Here is a 10,457-nt window from a genome sequence, read left to right as displayed (position 1 = left end):
ATAATGTACATTCTCTGATATTAAATTGAACCATTCAACCTTTGAAATTTAGTTATGTTCTTCATGGAAATCTTCCTATGTGCTTAGCCACTCTTGACTCTGTCAGCACACAATCATAATTATCCTTCTTCCAAATACAAAACCAATTAACATTATGACAAATCTAAATGCAGCAAAACACAGTGAATGATTTTCTCAAGAGTTTGTCTTTTTGTTTCTCAACTAATTCACATGAATGTTTTGTCAAATCCTGCTGCTTTCTGCTCTGTGATGACTTAAATGTGAGACACCTCCTGCATGGTCACTGCCATCTGATCTCAATGCAAGATTACATTTTACAAACCTGCAGTGGGAAATTGATATTTCTGTCTGATTGATATTTGGCAACTGAACTGCATGGTATCTAGATTGGATGAGATGTTCTTTGAAGACTATGTATGACAATAAGTGTTTCATGGATTACAAATATGCTCAAAGGATTTTCTTATAAATTATAAAGTGAAATTTTGGGAAATGTGTCTACTTCATTTTGTCAATCATTGTACAATATCAAGTCTTAACTGACGCGGTACTATTTCTGGATTGAATTAAATTTTTGTATGTGATTGGACAATGCAGTTAGAAAAAGTTTTCAATTAATGATCCACTTCCAGCAACAATACTTTTTTTTCTTTCTGGAATTCATATAATTCCAGACATGTGCTCCATATGTAGCCGAGAAGGCCCGTTCTATATTCCCCTTTTCCCAGTGAACGTAGTACCTCCCCCATGCTGGATATGAGATTGGATAGAAACGTTTTGTGCTCCATATAGAGATGCCATTGCATTCCTTGCCAATGAAGGTGGCTGGTTTACTAGTATTGCACCATCTATTCAGCACACGGGTGATCAGTCGAGGACCCTGTTGACCCCAAATATTGAAAAATTGTAATGGGCCACAAAATCTTCCATGCAATTCCATAAAAATGTATGATGCTTATGATGGAAACCAAGTGCCCCATTACTGACTGTTTCTGTGCTCTCTGGACATGTAAAGTTGGCAAACGGCGTAGAGCTCAGTGATATAATGTCAGTATCCAGGTAGGTTCCCCCATATTTCCAGAGCAGTGCCAATCTGCAGCCATCAGCAAGTATATGTGTCCAATACCTCTCCTTTTCTGGTTTTACCTGTGGTATAATGGATAAAGACAATGTTGATATTTTATGTTAATTTTTATTTTTTCTAAAACATCTCTTGTCCAGACTCTGCCTCTTGCTGAAGCTAATGACAGTTCAGTCAGACAGCCCAGTGTGCAGTGGCTGCAGCCAACACACAAAAACACTACAACCAGTATACTGAGGGAATGTGTGAAATGTTCACTCCACACAATCCCACACTGAAGAAGAGGAATGTTTCATCCAAAGACCCCTGTAAATATACTCCAGAGCTGTCCCTCAATCCAGATTAATTTGGTGGTTCCACTCCTTGGGAAAGAAATTTAACCTGTCACCTTTGTTACTCACTGAGAAAGAAAGTTGTAGTATTGTAAAGGTAGAAACAAGTCATTCAGCACATCTCATCCATCAGCTGACTGCACTCATTTATACTAATCCCATTTGGAGTCATACAGTCCAGAATTAAACAGTTTTACAGCACATAAACAGGTTCTTTAGCCCAAATCTGCCTAACTGACCTCATCCCATTTGCCTGCATTTAGCCCATATCCCGCTATCAGGGGATCCCAACCCTTTTTATGCCATGGACCTCTCCATGGATCCCAGGTTGGGGACCCCTGCCTTTCCTGTCCAAGTTACCTGCGTTTGCTCTGTAGCCTTCTCCATCTTGACAATTCAAGAGTTTGTCTAGACACTTCTTGAATATTATGAGAGTACTCCATTACTTTCTTATTCCAGATTGCAACCACAGTCTTAACATAAACTCATGCATTTCCTCTGTCTAATACCAGTTTATTTTATGTAGTTTTTACTATCTGCCCTCACTATTCCCCTTATTATTTTGGATATCTTCATCATATCACACGTCAACTTCAGAATTTGAACTGTCTACAGTACACACCATTCACACTAGATTTAGACATGAAGTATACACACAGACTGACAATGTCCCCTGTGAATGCTGATTTGGATTGCTGAAGCTGGTCACATTTTTCTGCCTTAGAAAAGTTGTTGGCAATTCACAGTCCACCACAAGATTAGTTGCACTATAAAGAGGGTAATTTGGACATCTGGAAGTTCTCACCATGTGAGCTATACAGAACTTTAGATGCTTGCTGGAGAGCAAAGAAACTATTGCTCTACACCATTTTTGGCCTTTTCTTTTTATGTAGTATTATGTCTTATTATGCACTATGTATTTCTTTTCTAATTTATCATAATATCATAACTTATCAGAATTTATCATACCTACTGCTGCTGAAAAACAACAGATTTCATGACACTTGTCAGATGTAATAAAACTGATTCTGATTCTGTGTCCATACTTCCCATCCCTACTCACACCATCAACCCCTTCTCATCTGGATTCACTTACTACTGACCAGCTCTCACAAGAGCGCCTCTACTCTTTTAGAAGTTTTGACAGATTCAACACATCATCACACAGTGGAGAGTGGCTTGACTGGTTATACCACAGCCTGCTATGGAAACACCAATTCTCAGGAATGGAGACATCTACAGTAAGTGTTGGATGCAGCCTAATCCATCGAAGGCAAAGCCCCCATCACCATCCAGTACATTTACAAACAGCGCTGACACAAGAAAGCAGCATCCATCATCAAGAATGTCCACCATCCAGGTCAGGCACTTCTCTCAGTTCTACCATCGGGCAGGATATGCTGTAGCCTTAGGTTCCATGCCACCATGTTTAGGAACATTGTTACCCTACAACCATTGAGCTCCTGAAACAGTGTGGATCACTTCACTCACCCTAAATCTGAACTTATTCCACAACCTACAACCTCACTTTCAAGGAGCCTACAAATCATGTTCTCACAGCAGAGACACGTAGACATCATTGAGTTAGACTGGTGGGAATAAGTTAAAAGGAGATCATTTTTTCTTCAACTGTTTGGTCAAAGCACGACTGCACAGGCACATGGACATCATCGAATTAGACAGGTGGGAAGAATTTAAGAAGACAGCTTTATAGAGCAGGTGTCAGAGTAGAGGGGAATCATAGTAGAAAGGTGTTGGCTCATTGGGGTTTCAGTGATAACATGTCAATGCGAGTTAAGTTGCTTGTGAAGAATAGGAACAGGAACTATGTCTGTGAGGTCGGTGTTCTGTACTGGGTGTTGGATGTGGGATGTCCGGGAAACAACATCACATCTCAGACCATGTGAATCAGATGGCCCAAAGCCTGCCAGATAGCAGAGTGGCAAAGATTTGATGAGGACAGAGATCTAGTGTTGGAAACAGTGGCCACAGGTGGTGTGGATGGATGGATGGATGGATGGATGGATGGATGGATGGATGGATGGATGGATGGATGGATGGATGGATGGATGGATGGATGGATGGATGGATGGATGGATGGATGGATGGATGGATGGATGGATGGATGGATGGATGGATGGATGGATGGATGGATGGATGGATGGATGGATGGATGGATGGATAGATAGATAGATACTTTATTCATCCCCATGGGGAAATTCAACTTTTTTTCCAATGTCCCATACACTTGTTGTAGCAAAACTAATTACATACAATACTTAACTCAGTAAAAAAAAATATGATATGCATCTAAATCACTATCTCAAAAAGCATTAATAATAGCTTTTAAAAAGTTCTTAAGTCCTGGCGGTAGAATTGTAAAGCCTAATGGCATTGGGGAGTATTGACCTCTTCATCCTGTCTGAGGAGCATTGCATCGATAGTAACCTGTCGCTGAAACTGCTTCTCTGTCTCTGGATGGTGCTATGTAGAGGATGTTCAGAGTTATCCATAATTGACCGTAGCCTACTCAGCGCCCTTCGCTCAGCTACCGATGTTAAACCCTCCAGTACTTTGCCCACGACAGAGCCCGCCTTCCATACCAGCTTATTAAGACGTGAGGCGTCCCTCTTCTTAATGCTTCCTCCCCAACACGCCACCACAAAGAAGAGGGCGCTCTCCACAACTGACCTATAGAACATCTTCAGCATCTCACTACAGACATTGAATGACGCCAACCTTCTTAGGAAGTACAGTCGACTCTGTGCCTTCCTGCACAAGGCATCTGTGTTGGCAGTCTAGTCTAGCTTCTCGTCTAACTGTACTCCCAGATAATGACAACAGTGATCTTAACTATGGCAGCAGAAAGATTTGGTATGGAGGAAGAGAAGCGGGCCAAACAGCCATATGTTAGAAACAACAGAGCCACCAAAATCCACAACATCCAGAAAGAACTCAAGGCGCTCAAGCAACAACATAAATTGGCAACCCGTGAGGACAGGGCATGACTGGAAGAACTGTGTGTGATGCTGAGGAAAAGGTTCTTAACTCAGAGAAGAATGGAGCAACATCAGAGGCGCAAGAGAGAAGGAGCACAGAAAAGATCTGCATTTATCAATAACACATTTCAGTTCACCAAACAGCTGCTGGGTCAGAAGAGAAGCAGAAAGCTGTCCTGCACAGAGGAACAGATGGACCACCATCTTCGAAGCACCTTCAGTAACCCGGACAGAGAAGTTGAACTGGGAGACTGTGATGCCCTCATCGCCCCCGCAGAACCAACAGAGGCTTTCCACCTTCAAGAGCCTCTGTTCAAGGAGGTTTAGCAAGTAGTCAAGAGAGCCAGATCTGGCTCAGCACCTGGTCCGAGTGGCACTACCTACAACACCTACAAATGCTGCCCCCAACTCCTCGGGTGGTTGTGGAGAATCCTCAAGGTCATCTGGAAGAGAGGCAAAGTGCCCAAGGAATGGAAGTATGCAAAACAGAGTGTGGATTTGTTGGGCTTGAAATTCTGCCCTGTGTTCGTTTAGGAAGAGAGACAACTTACACCGGAATATTACAAAACGTGGCTTTATTGCAGAATTCGTAACTGGCACAGCGAATCCACGGAGTCGCTGGAGAAGGCGTTCTGTTTTCCCCTTACAATCTGCTCTTATTTATACCCCTTTTTCCCCCAGCACACCCCCCATTACATATTAGGTAATATCGGGCACTTGTGTCCATCTTATTGGCCCGCAGCCATATGCTCACGAGTTACCCGTTTCTTTTGTTTACTGAATCGCGTGACACTAATAGTATCGGTGTAGCGGGGTCCCCAGTTTCGCTCCCCCCTCCCTCGCATCCCGGCCTCCTAACATTATGTGTGTTACGTGAGCCACTCCTGACCTGTAATGGCAGTCTCGAATTAACCCCAACACGAATTAACCCCAACACTCCCTCCCTTGGCCTCCCAGAGGCCACATCCCCACATCCCTTACAATCTTTTCCGCGGCTGCCGGGATCAGGCAGAGAGGTGAGCGTCCCCCGGCACTCTTTGGCGTGTCCTCCCTATTTGCTTATCCTGATTTGTCCGACCTAGGGTCACAAAATATGGGTAGGGGTTCCCTAAACATCCGCAATTTTTACAAGTAGCATGCAACATTTCAGAAAACTTATTCAATAACAAATTCACAATCCCCCCCCTTGCCATGGTCCATTTCAGTCCGTGTCCTCCCATAGCGCGTCCGCTTTCCGGGAGGGCCGTGTCCTCCCCTTCCACCGGGAACAAGGGTGCCTGGTACGCCGGTGGAGGTCCATTCTTTCCAGTCAAGGCTCGATCTATAGTCCGGATGACTAGGGTCCTAATACAGGGTATGCAACAACAACCACACGTGATAAAGATAGCAATTGAAATAGACAGTCCTAGAGCCGACTGTCCCAGAAACGCTCCCCACTTGCCAGAGGTCTTATTTAGCCAGTAGAAAATGATGCCAGTTATTGTCCCCCTCCCTTCTTACCTTTTAATGCCCTGTTGGAGACCTCGGCGACAGGGTATGGACCATGCCACCGTTTTCCGTTCCAGGTGAGCTTCCCTGGGCCTCGGAGGAACACTTCCACTCCTACCTTGATGGTGTCCGACCCCTGCGGCTGCTCACTGTTAGATTATTGAACTCGCACAGTTATCAATTTTACCATAATTCTAAAAACTCTCATATACTCTGTTACTCAACACACAAATGTCTGAGTTTTGGTAACTCGAAATTGGAAGTGCTCCATGGCTCCCTAGTACACAGAGAGGATCAAATGTGGGACGGTCGCCTTTCAAAACCTGACCTTCGCGTGGGAGATTTCTCCTCTTAACAACCAGTCTAAGGTAGGCGCCGTCATTATCCCTGTGTACTACGGTGCCCGCAACACTTTTCTCCTCACTCCTGAGACTTTTATGCCCATCGTGGGCGGCGGGTACCCTCACTCAGAAGACTTTTCCACGGGCGGAGAATCTTCCTAAAAACAGATTAAGAGTTAGTACTTACCAGTCACGATTCTGCACCGGGAATGATCTCTCCCAGGGTAATTTGGGGTTGGTGAGGATCCGTCAGCAGACAAGATCTAACTCAGTGATTTAACTACCTAGTGGAAGTCTTTGATATAACAGGCACTTCCTGACCTTAGTCGAGCTTGCGGCCGCAAGTTGTCTGCCGTCGGACCCGCCAGCCTGTGTTGTCTCTCCCTCCCCACGTCGGGGTCACCAAATGTTGGGCTTGAAATTCTGCCCTGTGTTCGTTTAGGAAGAGAGACAACTTACACCGGAATATTACAAAACGTGGCTTTATTGCAGAATTCGTAACTGGCACAGCGAATCCACGGAGTCGCTGGAGAAGGCGTTCTGTTTTCCCCTTACAATCTGCTCTTATTTATACCCCTTTTTCCCCCAGCACACCCCCCATTACATATTAGGTAATATCGGGCACTTGTGTCCATCTTATTGGCCCGCAGCCATATGCTCACGAGTTACCCGTTTCTTTTGTTTACTGAATCGCGTGACACCAATAGTATCGGTGTAGCGGGGTCCCCAGTTTCGCTCCCCCCTCCCTCGCATCCCGGCCTCCTAACATTATGTGTGTTACGTGAGCCACTCCTGACCTGTAATGGCAGTCTCGAATTAACCCCAACACGAATTAACCCCAACAGATTCCAGAAGAAGAGAACTCTGAGAACATCAGCCAGTTTAGGATAATATCCTTGTTCAGTGTTGAAAGTAAGATCTTCTTCAGCGAGGTGGCAAAGCGCCTAACAGAGTACTTCCTGAGGAACAATTACATTGACACCTCTGTCCAGAAGGCTGGCGTTCCAAGAGTACCAGGCTGCTTGGAGCACACTGGAGTCATCACACAGCTCCTGAGGGAGGCCAGAGAGAATAAGGATGACTTAGTGGTTTTGTGGTTGGATTTGGCCAATGCCTATGGATCAATCCCCCAGAAGGTTGTTGAAGATGCTCTGAAGAGGCACCGTGTTCCTGAGGGAATCAGAGACCTCCTTATGGACTACTACAATGAGTTCCACCTGAGAGTCTCAACAGGGCCAATAACATCAGACTGGTGCAGGCTGGAGATTGGTATCATCACAGGCTGCACCATCTCAATCACCTTTTTTGTCCTGGCAATGAACATGCTGGTAAAATCTGCAGAGCCAGAGTGTCGAGGCCCAAAATCAGGATCTGGGATCTGCCAAACACCAATTTGAGCCTTCATGGATGATCTGACTATCACTACGGAGTCAGTGCCAGGTGTAGGTGGTTTCTTAAGGGGCTGGAAAGGTTGATGAGCTGGGCAAGGATGTCTTTTAAGCCTGTAAAATCAAGATCTGTAGCGCTGAAGAAGGAGAGCGTAAAGGAGGAATTTTGTTTCTCTATTGAGGACATTCCAATTCCTACCATCACAGAGAACCTTGTTAAAAGTCTTGGGAAGATGTTTGATGCAACACTCCGAGATAAAGCGGCAATAGGAAACACCTGTGGGGAGTTTGAACAATGGTTGCAAGAGGTGAGAGGACTGGCCTTCCAGGGCGGTTTAAGGCATGGATTTACCAGCACGGTATACTACCAGGAATCCTCTGGCCAATGCTCCTCTGTGAGTTTCCAATTTCCACTGTTGCTGAATTAGAGACTGTAGTCAGCCGGTTCCTCTGAAGATGGCTGGGTTTAGCAAGGAACATCAGCAGCATCGCTCTGTACGGGAATAACTGCAAACTGAAGCTCCCCCTGAAATCCATCGAAGAGGAGTTCAAGGTTTTGCGAGCAAGAGAGGTGTTGGAGTTCCGGGAATCTTCAGATCTGGAGGTTGCCAGAGCAAGAGTGGCAGTGAGAACTGGAAGAAAGTGGAGAGCAGAAGCTAAGGCGCAACTGCGCCACAAAGAGCTGGTGGGGGCAGTTGCCAAGGGAAGAGTTGGACTTGGAAGCCTTGAAGTTTTCCATTTTGACAAAGCACAAGGGAAAGAGCAATGAGAATGAAGTAAGGGCAGCTGTGGAGAAGGAGAGGACCAGCAGAGCAGTGGCAATGAAACAGCAAGGAGCCTGGACCAAATGGGAGCAGGTGATCGAGTGAAAGATCACATCGAACGATCGCTGGAAGGTGGATCCACACCGCATCAAGTTCCTTATCCAGGCTGTTTATGACGTCCTTCCTAGCCCATCCAACCTGCACGGCAGGGGCTTTGTTGAACAACCAGCTTGCCCCCTCTGTGAGAAGACTGGTACACTAGAGCATATTCTGAGCTGCTGCCCCAGAGCTCTTGCCGATGGCCGTTATCGAAGGCGGCATGACCTGGTCCTCCGGACAATTGCTGAGACAATCTGCAGCACCCTTAACATCTGTCGGAAAACAAGTCCGGCCAAGTATACCATCTGCTTTGTCAAAGAGTGGAAAAAAACTAACAGAACACCAGAAAGCATCCGGGTTGCTCTTCACTGCGCAGGACTGGAAGCTAAAAGCAGACCTGGGAAAACAGCTGCAGTTCCCTCCCCACATCACAGAGACTGCATTGCGGCCCGACATTGTGTTGTGGTCCGACTCATCGAAGCACATTCTTATGCTTGAGCTTACAGTTCCATGGGAAGAATGCATGGAGGAGGCCAATGAGCGGAAAACAGCCAAGTATGAGGATCTGATGAACAACTGCCAAAGAAGAGGCTGGAGAGCAAAGTGTTGGCCCATGGAAGTTGGGTGTCGTGGCTTTGCAGGCCAGTCGCTCTGCAACTACACACTGCACTTGGAATCATGGGAGAGGGAAGAAGGAGAGCCATTTCTACCACCACAGATGCAGCAGAGAAAACATCAAGATGGCTCTGGATAAAGAGGGCAGATCCATGGGTTGTTGCTAGGGCACAGGCCGGGGTCTGATCAACCCCGGTCGGGTCACCTGGGTGAGCATGTATTATGCTGATAGACCCGAAACACCTGACGACCCCAAGTAACATCACAGATGATATGCCCTAGCTTAGCATCATGCAGATGTTTCTGTAAGAACAAAAGGGTCAGAACATGATGGAATTTTGGTTAATGTGGGGATCTCATGCTTTAAACTTGCTGAATGTTCTTTACTTCTGCATGATGAGAATTCTTTGTTTTAAACTTTGAGAGTAATGCGTTTCCTCAATATTTTGGCAATGGTTTAACCCTTAAGGTAAAGAGATTTTCTGGAATGGTTTGAAGTGTGAATGATTTGTATGTTTTAATTTTGTAAAATGTAGCCACATGCGAGTTCACTTGAAAGAATATCTGTCTGTATGTGAGACAGAGAAAGAGAGAGCAAGAACAATTTTAAAAAGATTGTGCCCTGAAGTGATTGTATCAGTGTGTTAATGTGTCAGCGGCCACCACAAAGCAGTTATTTTTCTTCTCTTTGGTTCTTCAGAAAATGTGTAAAAGTTTTTCTTAGTGTGTTATGGTCCTGCCCGGAGCCTGCATTCTGGGTCTTGATCCGGTCCATGGACTCCGGACTCCGGGTCTTGTAGCCATTCCTCCTTTCACCCTTAAGCCCAAATAGGATCATCTTGGCTTAAGGAGACGCACATGATGCCTATCGGCTGGCAGGTGTATATAAGGGGCTCTGGGACTGAGTCTAGTTGGGGGTTGTCCTGTTTGCTTTGTATGTGCTAGTCTGTCTGATGTGCCTTGTTCTCACTGTTATGCTGTTTGCCTGTCTATCCTGTTTTGACCTGGTTGCCCTGTTCTGACCTGTGCATCATGTTTGTCCTGCTTGTGCTGTTCACCTGGATTTGTTCTGTTCATCCTGGCTTGGAGTACCCACTGTTAATCAACTAGTTCTGTAAGTCCGTTCTTGTAGCCACCCTAGACTGAGCTCCCTTCTGATCCCTTGCCTTTGTTGGGTAAGCTGGCTGGACTGCTGTTGCCCAGTGGGGGACTCTGACCCTTTCCTACCCCTCTCTTCTGATGGGTTGTGCCCTGCATCCTGCCCAGGTGCCCTGTGACCTGCCCAGACCCCTGTGTTCCTGCCTGGGAGGCTGGGCCCTGCCCAGGAGT

The 10,457-nt window shown here is 45.8% G+C and overlaps 1 long non-coding RNA gene and 1 pseudogene across 1 annotated transcript; both read right to left on the bottom strand.

Annotated features, from left to right (window-relative positions):
* Nucleotides 1–549: 549 nt before the first annotated feature.
* Nucleotides 550–10,457, bottom strand: part of LOC140724567 (alpha-1,4-N-acetylglucosaminyltransferase-like) — a 31,148-nt pseudogene continuing 21,240 nt past the window's right edge.
* On the bottom strand, nt 5,140–6,842 carry LOC140725342 (uncharacterized). Its single transcript, XR_012098324.1, has 3 exons — nt 6,450–6,842; nt 5,934–6,070; nt 5,140–5,777 (listed from the first exon to the last, which is right to left on the bottom strand). It is a non-coding gene; the product is annotated as an uncharacterized lncRNA (long non-coding RNA).

Source organism: Hemitrygon akajei, chromosome 3, assembly GCF_048418815.1.
Source record: "Hemitrygon akajei chromosome 3, sHemAka1.3, whole genome shotgun sequence".
In the NCBI taxonomy this organism is placed as follows: domain Eukaryota; kingdom Metazoa; phylum Chordata; class Chondrichthyes; order Myliobatiformes; family Dasyatidae; genus Hemitrygon; species Hemitrygon akajei.
This window is presented reverse-complemented; position numbering and strand designations above follow the sequence as displayed.